The sequence below is a fragment of the Ceratotherium simum genome, chromosome 28 (genome assembly GCF_057802395.1).
Source record: "Ceratotherium simum simum isolate JZ-2026a chromosome 28, ASM5780239v1, whole genome shotgun sequence".
NCBI lineage: Eukaryota > Metazoa > Chordata > Mammalia > Perissodactyla > Rhinocerotidae > Ceratotherium > Ceratotherium simum.
The window spans coordinates 18,557,674-18,570,451 of record NC_141927.1 but is presented as its reverse complement, the minus strand read 5'-3'; positions in this window follow the sequence as shown (position 1 = coordinate 18,570,451).

Genomic DNA, 12,778 nt, shown 5'->3' with positions numbered 1-12,778 from the left:
TTTTCTCCTCAATTCTTTCTCCTCTGAAATTCCAATCTTCTTCCATGCACCAGACACATTATTGCATTTCTCAGTGTTCATAGAGTCACAACTCTATCCTTATATTTTGGAGACTGTTGCTGCTTCTATCATTGAATATAAGTCAAAATTATTCTACTTTCTCATTCCACCTGTAAGTGGTTTCATTTCTGAGTACGGAAGGGACAAGAATGAACATTCTAGTACTCCTCCAATCTCAAATTGGAATTTATTCAAATTGACTCTAATTGTCATTCATCACATCCTGCAAAAACAGCTAATGATTTACCTTGTCTAAAAAGCATTCCTTGCTCAGCTCCTTCAAATTACTTTAGATTCCATTAGCACTTCTCTGTAATACTTAAATATTTTTAATATTTTTACATATAAATATTGTGTTTCCCCATCCATAAGGTTAAATCAAGGAAAGAAACTTTGTCTCTCATTTAGAAATTTACATTTAGAATCATAGAGTAGTAGACCCACAATTCACCTTAGAGATCATCCAGTTCAACGGCCTCATTGTAATGATGAGTAAATGGAATCATTTTAAAGCCTCCCATTAACATATCACAAAATGTACAAGTAAATATGCACAAGCACTTGTTGAATAAATAGAGTTCAGCTGCTCATTTAACTGCTCTCATTCCCTTTACACGCTTGGCAGCATTTATTAAGTGCCCACTTCCATGTGAAACAATGGTGGATGCTAAACAAGTGGAATTGAAGTGAAGCAATTACAGTATGAGACAGATAACATTGAAGCAGGCAACTCTATTAAAGCTATAAACATGGCGGAGGGGTTGGGGTTGGTGTGACATGCCTGTAATGAGGTGGTTACTAAAGAGAGAATTTCTAGTGAGGAGTACAAGTTGCAGGGAATTTGCCAGTCCTCTGCAAATTAGTAAAGACTGATTTAATTGAAAGAGTAAGACTTTAGAAGTTGAATGACAGTCCAGAAGCATCTGGGAAGATGGAGTACAAATTCATTTTGTTGTATGCTCTGTTAATAATTGGTTGAGTGTAGGATCAATTCTCTTGAGAGAATGCATTGTAAATTATATTTACATTCCTAATTAGTTCTATTCTTTCCTATAACATGATTCTTCCAGACAGTTCTTCTAATTGTTGAATATTTAACATGCATTCATGGTTGTTAGAGAAACCATCTTTATTTCAAGTTATGTGTCTCATGTTGGAATCATTTAATTTAAATATCTAAGTTAAAAATGCAGTTAATTGTTCTGTGTCTTAACAGGGAGAATGCTTTAAGCTATGCTCAGGAGATGGGAATGATTGCCCAAATTTATTTAATCAGTTTCTTTCCTGGGAGAGGTAAACTTTACAGTTCAAAAAAGAGAAGAAATGCAGAATCAAAGTAGGAAGCTATTTCAGACAAAGAGCAATGAGTACATACAGGTAATATGTCTAAGTTGGAGAATAAATGATTGAATAAATACAAATATCTAGGAAATGAGATAGAATATTTGGGATGCAAAGAAAATGCTATAGAAACACATAAGTTTAAAAAAGTGTAATATACATTCATGAAAACATTCAGACACTATGTAAAGGTGTTTAGAGGAAAATAAAAGTCTCATTTGTCATATTTCATTTGAACTTCCCAGAAATAACATTTGTTATCAATGTCTACTGATTCCTTCTTAAAAATTCCAAACATACCTTCATCTCTATTTCCCTATCTATCTGTCTATCTACCTACCTACCTACCTTCTTACCTATCGATGCACCTATCTATCTATCTTTTAATTTATCTATAGCTATCAAATCTATTTGTCTTTATGTTTTCTGTCTATGGGTATATGGAGTTTTAACATAAATAAAATTATTACAGACTTTGTTTTGCAACTTTCCCATTTGTTTTAAAAGTTAACAACATATCTTGACTTTTCAAATCAGCAACCAAATTCTACATCCCTTTTTATCCCATTGCGAAATATTCTATTACATGAGCATATGATTTTTTAAATTTAATCGCTTCCATATTGATAGACATTTAGATTACTTCAAGATTTGTTGCAATTAACTTCCCAGGGCACATATCTCTGAGATAGATTCAGAGAATTTTAAAGGCTCCTAAGAGGAGATGTGAGTAAAGTTTCCAGAAGGTTATATAGTTAAAGGAGAAATGAGTAAACATAGTTTTAACCAGATGGAATATTGAATGCAATCAGAGTCAGAAACACATCGCGTAGTAATAGACACATATGAAAATCCTCAACATGTTCAAAGTATTTTTAGTTAAAGCTAAGAAAGTTAGGGAAATTTTCCATATTTTAAAATCCACTTAGCACTGGTTATATAATTTCAATCATTCTGGATATTGCTAGTTTTTATGTTTAAGTTTGAATGAAAGGCATTTATATAAAATAGAAGCAGCATTTTCGTCTTGGCAATATATTTTTTTTTTCTTTCATCAGAGTCAGCAGTGAATCTGTCCAGGAACTGAACCTTATACTAAGTCATTCTCTACTTAATTGCTTGTCAGAGCTTCCCAAGCTCCCAATGATTCTTTTCCTTGAGTTTTATAATTCCTGCAGACTTTAGGACAGGAAAATAATTCCAGTTTGGAAAAGCTAATTTATAATACCTTCAAAATCCCTTTATAGTCCACTCCACATCTGTAAGCCAGGATAAAGTTAATGATCTCTATCACAAGGATGACATAAAGACAATGGTTAAATTGTTGTAATATTTTCAGAAACACTTCATATTAAAAATGTTTAATAGTGAATTTCAATTATTTAGTTCTGTGCAAAATGATGAGGAGTAAAATGGGGAGAGAGATAAAATCTATTTTTTTTTTGTTTAGATCTTGAAAGAATTCTTAAAAATTTTCAGTCTTGTGAGTGTGGTACCCTTGCGGTAGGCACGTGGTCCTGAGGTGAGTGTCTCTCTGTGGTTATGGGGGTATGTAACTGTACCTCTTTGCCCTGCCCAGATAAGGGAGGGGTTTGAGCAGGGAAAAGAAACTGAAAAGATGTGAAAGTAGTCATTCAGCCAATAAATCGTTCACACAAGGCCAGACAAGAGCTTTACGACCACTAGAAAGAGAGCTAAGGATTGGGAAGAACACTGCTTTATTATTTAAGATGGTGGATGCATCTAGATCAGTGCTTCTCTATCTTCCATTAGCACTTGAATTACCTATGGATCTTACTAAAACGCAGGTTCTGATCCTGACTTTCTAACAAACTCCCAGGTGATGCCAATGCAACCATACTTTGAGTTGCAAGGCAGTCTAGGTGTCAACAGGAAGATTCGTTGTGGAAATAGGTGGCCAAGCTGATTGAAACTGGCAATTGATAGTGGGGGTAAACAATTTCATTTCCTTAGAAGGGGTAATGCTAATTCATGGCTTCAAAGAACTGCAAACATAATTCTACAAATGCAATGAAATATTTAGCAATTTCTGTTATTGTTGGAAGGTTAATTTCAGTTGCTGAAGAAAATATTTCTGGCAAACAGTGTCAGAAATTGAACTATGGATGGGCATCCAGTTCTCAGAATGTTATTTCAGTCTGCAGATAGGATTTTACTTTACTAGCCTCCAGAGGATGGATGGAAAGTGAATTGGAGGGAATCAAGAGGAAAAGGGGCAAGAGAATGGAGAGAATTAAAAGAAAGTAACTCAAAACGTCTATAATCCACTGATCAATCAACAGAAATGTTAGTAGCTCTCCATGGGTAAAGATTAGTAACTTGTTAGCAAACAGATCTTCGCTGTGTCTGCATACGCGAATCAATTTCATTGAATTAAAAAGAATTCTTTTGTTTATTCTTCTCAAGTGTAATGCCAAATTACTGATTTAATGCAATCTTTCATTTTTAAAGCAGTTTTTCACCTCATTTTGGTAAAGCCATGTACTTTTAGATTGTTTCAAACAAGGAGAATGACAGAAATCATATCACATGGAGGTGTAATTCCTCCACATTTTGTCATGCATATATATATTTTGTCGGCTGTAGCACATCCTACTGGTGCTATAGCTAAATACGTCATGCAAAATGTGTCTGAACCTTCATTAATTTGACCATTTAGATCTGAATTTAAATGATCAATTTATTGCAAATAACTTGTAAACAAGTAGTATAAATAAATACAAGCTATATGTTTCAGTCATATTAAAGCAAATTGTAATTAGAAGTATGAAAATCATTAGGAATTATAGAGGATCTTTTAAGTTCTGAAGACAGGGGTAAATCAAACTTGTAAAATATAATATAAACACATTTCCTGAGTATTTGCAGTTTTAAATGTGAATAGAGAAAGAAAATATTAACATATAGGAAAAAATAGAATACAATATTTAAATACAGGATCAATAGTTACATGAGCTGCTTTCTTTTCCTTTTCTATTTACCAATACCATCATTTTCAAGAAGCATAGCCAAGGCCTGGTATTTTACAATTGTTGAGAAAGCATCTTTTTTAATCACCTGAATAATACTCAAGGAGTTTCAAAAATGATTGCATTTGTTGAAGAGAACACAAAAGTAAAGAAATGTATTGACTTCAAAAGGTCCTATTTCAAAACTTTCCCATTTTATATTTCTTTTTTATTCATGTACATTTTACAATTAACTTTCATGTTTTGACCAAAAAACGGTCTATCCTTTAATCTAACCTCTACCATTGTTACACATGATTACACTTGGTGCTTTCCACATGTAATCACATTTTAAAATTAGATTTAATGCCTTAAACTTGGGTCAAAGTGTTGAGAAAGAAACACCAGGCAATTTGACTGTAAAGCAGTGCCATTTTTCTTACTTTTTGCCCTATCCCTAAATAAGTTTATTGTTCTCAGACTCTTTTGGTAACATGATTGAAATGGCTTACACCATTTTTAACTACTTTTAGCTCCTTTGAGAAGTTAAAATATTGAAGCTGGGAAATTACCAAAAGCATATTTAATCTTTCCCCCATTTTCGAACTAGATAGGAAACAGTCAGTCAACAACATTTATTGGGTTCTCACTGGGTGCTGTGAGCAGTGGAGTAGGTTATATGCAAAAGTGTTGAAAAACCCTGGGAAATGTATCCGGTCCAGAAAAGATTTGCCTCTCTCTAGCTACTAGGGTTCCTACAAAGGAAAGAATCCTTTTGATGTCAGTAACAATTCAGAGGAGATGATAGAGAGGTGAGAAACTGACTCAGAATCACTGCTAATAACAAAATTTAAATAGATAATACCAAGTACTCAATGATGATAAGGTTGAATAGTAAAAAATTAAAAGTAAAAAAAATAAAATAAACTTTGCTCTCTATATCTGGAAATCCGAGTCAAGGAAGAAATAAAGATATAGCAACTATGTGAATTCCTGCAAATTTTCCCTAAGAGTTTTGTCTATCTAGCTATCTGTTTTACTTTGATTCAAAAATCAGAACTTAAAATGTTAACTTCCTCCTAACCTGATAACTGTTTTATGGTTTATTTCAATATGGTTAACAATATAATCATAAATAAAATATTCTAATCTTCAGTGCCAGAGAAGGAACAGAACAAGACTATAAGGCTGTGTCACCACCACACTCAAATATTGGTATTTATTTGGGTAATGATATTGGCTTGGTAAAAAAAAAAGAATGTTTATTTCCCTTTTGTGCATTATTCAAAGGTAAATTTCCACAGTTGTATTTGATTCTGTTTATTTTATTCAGTTAAAAACTAATAAATAAAAATACACTAAACAATGCAATATTTCTTGATTTAAAAACCACATTTAAAAAGTTGTTTAGGATTATTGGTCAAGATGGCGGCGTAGGCAGACTCTGAACTCACTTCCTCCCGTGGACACAGCCAATTTACAACTACTCGTGGAAAAATTACCCCTGAGACAGAACTGAAAACTGGATAAGAGGAATTCCTGCAACAACGGACAATCCTAACTGGGGTAGAAGAGGCAGAGACTCCCTTCTGGAGAGGAAAAACGCCACCTTCACAAGCCGCCAGCTTCACGGCCGCCGGGAGAATCTCACAGGTACGCAGCCTCCCTGGAGGCGCGGGGCCCTGAGCCGGGGAGCGCCCCCGCTGTGGGCATTTTGTGGACCCAGCACAATTGAGACCAGCAGCATAATATCTGACTTTGCCTGCTACTAAAGCATTGGGTAGCACCCCCAGAAAACCCGGTTCACAAAGAAACTAAAACTGGCTCTTAAAGGGCCCGTGCACAAACTCACCCGTTCCAGAAAGCATCCTAAAATCACCAGAAAGAAAGGTGCACAGTGCTTCGGTGACAAGAGACTCACCTAATAGGCCCTGAGTGCATCTCGGTGAGGGGTGAGACCTCTCCAGGGACTGGGACATTGGCGGCGGCCATTGTTGTGGCCTGGTGTGAGCGTGCTGACACAGACGCCATTGGAGTTCTCCCTGAGGCCTGCTAGCCCAGGGTCTGCTCCACCCGCTAGAGCACCGATTTAATCCAGCTCAGCCAGGGCAGGCAGCCCACCCTAGAGACTAGCCCCACCCAACAACAAGCCCTCAGGCAACGTGTGGGCCTGCATAGATTGGTGACTGGATTCTCTGCAGCCTGGCAACTGAGCTGACTTGAGCGGGGCAGGGTGGGCACAAGGAGCGGGTGGAGAGTGTGGGGTGGTGGCAGAGTGTGTGGGGCTCCCGCCGTGGAGAGACTGGGTCCACTTGGGGAGGTCAGGGCGCTCACACGGGGCAGGACTGTGTTGACTGTGTGTGTGGACCTGTGGGCGGCAGGGCTTCTCAGCCGCAGAAGACTTGTACTTCTCAAAGACCCACATAGGAGGTTTGCTCCACCTTCCAAAACCTGAAACAATTGGGTGCTCCTGTGCCTGAGGCCAGCCCCACCCAGCTGCAATCCTCAGAGAGCTGACAAGAGACCTAATAGGCTAGAGGCTTACAGCAATTGTAAGGCCCTGAGCCTAACAACCTGCCACGGTGGGGGCCTACTCACTTAAAAGAAATACTGCAACACAAATGTGGTATTAGAACTTGCAGCCAACTGTGCTGGGGCTCCCCACAGCTGATAAAGAGACTGAAGGGCCCACAACAACTACAAGCAGCTGAGCATTACAACAGCTGGCCAGGAGCATACTCAGCCTCCCTGGGTGCCTACAGGGAGAGCAAACAGGCCACAGCAGAAGGATACACGTAGCCCACATAGGGGTCACCCCTGGAACATTGAGAACTGAGGGAAGCACACTGGAAGCCTCCTAAGCCATCACTTACATAAGGTCACCTATCCAAGAGCAGGAGGCGTGGCTGACCTACCTAATACGTAGACACAAGCACAGGGAAAGAGGCAAAATGAAGAGGCAAAAGAATACATTCCAAGTAAGGGAACAGGACAAAACCCCAGAAAAGGAACTTAGTGAAACAGAAATGAGCAACCTACCCGAAAGAGAGTTCAAACTAAGAGTGTTAAGGATGCTCACTGATCTGGGGAGAAGAATAGATGAACTCAGTGAGAATGTCAACAAAGAAATGGAAGATATAAAAAAGAACCAATCAGAAATGAAGAATACAATACTGGAAATGAAAAATTCATTAGAGGGACTCAAAAGCAGAGTAGAGGATACAGAAGAACGGATCTGTGAGCTGGAAGAAAGACTAGAAGAAATTACCCAAGGTGAACAGGTAAAAGAGAAAAGAATTAAAAAGAGTGAGGACAGTCTAAGGGACCTCTGGGACAACATCAAGCGCACTAACATCTGTGTTATAGGTGTCCCGGAAAGAGAAGAGCGAGACAAGGGGGCAGAGAATCTATTTCAAGAAATAATAGATGAAAACTTCCCTAACCTAAGGAAGGAAACAGACATCCAGGTACAGGAGGCACAGAGAGCCCCAAACAAGATAAACCCAAAGAGGCCCACACCAAGACACATCATAATCAAAATGTCCAGAATTAAAGATAAAGAGAGAATCCTAAAAGCCGCAAGAGAATGTCAAGTTACATACAAAGGAAACCCCATAAGGCTATCAGCTGACTTCTCAGCAGAAACCTTACAGGCTAGAAGAGAATGGCATGATATATTTAAAGTGCTAAAAGGAAAAAACTTACAGCCAAGAATACTCTACCCAGCAAGGTTATCGTTCAAAATGGAAGGAGAGATCAAAATTTTCCCAGATAAGCAAAAATTAAAGGAGTTTGTCACCAAGAAACCAGTGTTACAAGAAATGTTAAAGGGACTGATTTAAGGGGAAAAGAGAAGACCACAAATAGGAAAAATTATCTATTTCCACGATTAGAACGTAATGGATACAAATGCACAAAAAAGAGGTTGGATATGATATCAAAAACATAAAAGGAGGGAGGAGGGTAGTTAAAGAGTACAGCTTTAGACAGAGGTCAAACTAAAGTGACCATCAATTCTATATAGAAGAAGTAAGGAACAGAGAAGGACTACTAAAACACTGAGGAAAAAAAAAAAAAGTTAAAAAATCGCAGTAAGTACATACTTATCAATAGCTACTTTAAACGTCAATGGACTAAATGCTCCAATTAAAAGGCATAGGGTGGCTGACTGGATAAAAAAACAAGACCCATATATATGCTGCATACAAGAGACACACTTCAGACCTAAAGACACTCACAAACTGAAAGTGAAGGGATGGAAAAAGATACTCCACGCAAATGGCAATGAAAAGAAAGCTGGGGTAGCAGTACTAATATCAGACAAAATAGACTTTAAAACAAAAACTGTAAAACGAGACAAAGAAGGGCATTACATAATGATCAAGGGAACAATCCAACAAGAGGATATAACACTTGTAAATATCTACGCACCCAATGTAGGTGCACCTAAATATATAAAACAATTATTAACAGACATAAAAACAGAAATAGACAGTAACACAATAATAGTAGGGGACTTTAACACTCCACTTACACCAACGGATAGATCATCCAAACAGAAGATCAATAAGGAAACATTGGCCTTAAACGACACACTAGAACAGATGGACCTAGTAGATATATACAGAGCATTCCATCCAAAAACCGAAGAATACACGTTCTTTTCAAATGCACATGGAACGTTCTCCAGGATTGATCACATATTAGGCCACAAAACAAGTCTCCATAAATTTAAGAAGATTGAAATAATACCAAGCATCTTTTCTGACCACAAAGGTGTGAAACTAGAAATCAACTATAGGAAGAAAATCAGAAAAGCCACAAATACATGGAGATTAAACAAAATGCTACTGAACAACGACTGGGTTAATGAAGAAATCAAAGAAGAAATCAAAAAATACCGGGAGACAAATGAAAATGAAAATACGACATGCCAGAATTTATGGGATACAGCAAAAGCGGTTCTAAGAGGGAAGTTTATAGCAATACAGGCCTATCTCAACAAACAAGTAAAATCTCAAATAAACAATCTAACAATGCACCTAAAGGAACTTGAAAAAGAAGAACAAACAAAGCCCAAAATCAGTAGAAGAAGGGAAATAATAAAAATCAGAGCAGAAATAAATGAAATAGAGACCAAAAAAACAATAGAAAAAATTAATAAAACCAAGAGCTGGTTCTTTGAAAAGATCAACAAAATAGACAAACCTTTAGCTAGACTCACCAAGAAAAAAGAGAGAAGGCACAAATAAGTAAAATCAGAAATGAAAGAGGAGAGGTTACAACAGACACCTCAGAAATACAAAAGATTATAAGAGAATACTATGAAAAACTATATGCCAACCGATTCGACAATCTGGAAGAAATGGATAAATTCTTAGAATCATACAACCTTCCAAAACTGGATCAAGAAGAAGTAGAGAATTTGAATAGACCAATCACCAGTAAGGAGATCGAAACAGTAATCACAAACCTCCCCAAAAATAAAAGTCCAGGACCAGACGGCTTCCCTGGTGAATTCTACCAAACATTCAAAGAAGACTTAATACCTATCCTTCTCAAACTCTTCCAAAAAATTGAGGAGGGGGGGAAGCTCCCTAACTCATTCTACGAAGCTGACATTACCCTGATACCAAAACCAGACAAGGACAACACAAAAAAAGAAAATTACAGGCCAATATCACTGATGAACATCGATGCGAAAATCCTCAACAAAATACTAGCAAATCGCATACAACAATATGTTAAAAAGATTATACACCATGATCAAGTGGGATTTATTCCAGGTATGCAGGGATGGTTTAACATTCGCAAATCAATCAACGTAATACACCACATTAATAAAATGAAGAACAAAAATCACATGATCATCTCAATAGATGCAGAGAAAGCATTTGACAAGATCCAGCATCCATTTATGATAAAAACTCTGAATAAAATGGGTATAGAAGGAAAGTACCTCAACATAATAAAGACCATATATGAGAAACCCACAGCTAATATCATCCTCAATGGTGAAAAACTGAAAGCTATCCCTCTAAGAACAGGAACCAGACAAGGATGCCCACTGTCACCACTCCTATTTAACATAGTATTGGAAGTCCTAGCTAGAGCAATCAGGCAAGAGAAAGAAATAAAAGGGATCCAAATTGGAAAGGAAGAAGTGAAACTGTCACTATTTGCAGATGACATGATTTTATATATAGAAAACCCTAAAGAATCCACCAGAAAACTTTTAGAAGTAATAAACGAATATGGTAAAGCTGCAGGATACAAAATCAACATACAAAAATCAGTTGCATTTCTGTACACTAACAACGAAGTAGCAGAAAGAGAAATTAAGAATACCATCCCATTTACAATTGCAACAAAAAGAATAAAATACCTAGGAATAAACTTAACCAAAGAGGTGAAAGATCTGTACACCGAAAACTATAAAACATTTCTGAAAGAAATTGAAGAAGACACAAAGAAATGGAAAGATATTCCGTGCTCTTGGATTGGAAGAATTAACATAGTTAAGATGTCCATACTTCCTAAAGTCATCTATAGATTCAATGCAATCCCTATCAAAGTTCCAACAACATTTTTCACAGAAATAGAACAAAGAATCCTAAAATTTATATGGAACAACAAAAGACCCCGAATAGCTAAAGGAATCCTGAGAAAAAAGAACAAAGCTGGAGGTATCACATTCCCTGATTTCAAAATATACTACAAAGCTATAGTAACCAAAACAGCATGGTACTGGCACAAAAACAGACACACAGATCAATGGAATAGAATCGAAAGCCCAGAAATAAACCCACACATCTATGGACAGCTAATCTTTGACAAAGGAGCCAAGAACATACAATGGGGAAAAGAAAGTCTCTTCAACAAATGGTGTTGGGAAAACTGGATAGCCATATGCAAAAAAATGAAAGTAGACTCTTACCTTACACCATACACAAAAATTAACTCCAAATGGATTAAAGACTTGAATGTAAGACCTGAAACTGTGAAAGTTCTAGAAGAAAACATAGGCAGTACGCTCTTCGACATCAGTCTTAGCAACATCTTTTCAAACACCACATCTGACCGGGCAAGAGAAACAATAGAAAAAATAAACAAATGGGACTACATCAAACTAAAAAGCTTCTGCACAGCAAAGGAAACCATCAACAAAACGAAAAGACAACCTAACAATTGGGAGAAGATATTTGCAAACCATACATCTGATAAGGGCTTAATCTCCAAAATATATAAAGAACTCACGCATCTCAACAACAAAAAAACTACCAACCCAATTAAAAAATGGGCAAAAGACCTGAACAGACATTTCTCCAAAGAAGATATACAGATGGCCAACAGACACATGAAAAGATGTTCAAAATCACTAACTATCAGGGAAATGCAAATCAAAACTACAATGAGATATCACCTCACGCCCGTCAGAATGGCTATAATTAACAAGACAGGAAACAACATGTGTTGGAGAGGTTGTGGAGAGAAGGGAACTCTCATACACTGCTGGTGGGAGTGCAAACTGGTGCAGCCACTACGGAAAACAGTATGGAGATTCCTCAAAAAATCAAGGATAGAACTACCATATGATCCAGCTATTCCACTGTTGGGTATTTATCCAAAGAACTTGAAAACACCAATTTGCAAAGGTACATGCACCCCTGTGTTCATTGCAGCCTTATTCACGATAGCCAAGACTTGGAAGCAACCTAAGTGCCCATCAAGGGACGAATGGAAAAAAAAGCTGTGGTATATATACACAATGGAATACTACTCAGCCATAAGAAACGATGAAATCCAGCCATTTGTGACAACATGGATGGACATTGAGGGCATGATGCAAAGTGAAATAAGTCAGAGGGAGAAGGTCAAATACCGTATGATTTCCTTCATTAAGTAGTAGATAATAACAACAATAAACAAACACATAGGGACAGAGATTGGATTGGTGGTTACCAGAGGGGAAGGGGGGAGGGAGGAGGGTGAAAGGGATAATTGGGTACATGTGTGTGGTGATGGGTTGTAATTAGTATTTTGGTGGTGAACATGATGTAATCTATGCAGAAATAGAAGTACAATGATGTACACCTGAAATTTTTACAATGTTATAAACCAATGTTACTGCAATAAACAAAAAATTAAAAAATAAATAAATAAATAAAATAAAATAAAAAGTTGTTTATGCTATACGAAACCATACCAGGAAATGCACAAAGAATTAACACTCTATAAATATTCCACAATTCTTTAGAATTGGCTTATTACCTTCTTTGACTACATAAATAGCATCATTGCAACATTAGAGAGCAAATATCATAATCCATTATCTTCCATCTTTAAAGTCTATGGCCCTTTCTAAATTTGTCACCACATTAACATTGAAAAACAACAATAACAGCAGA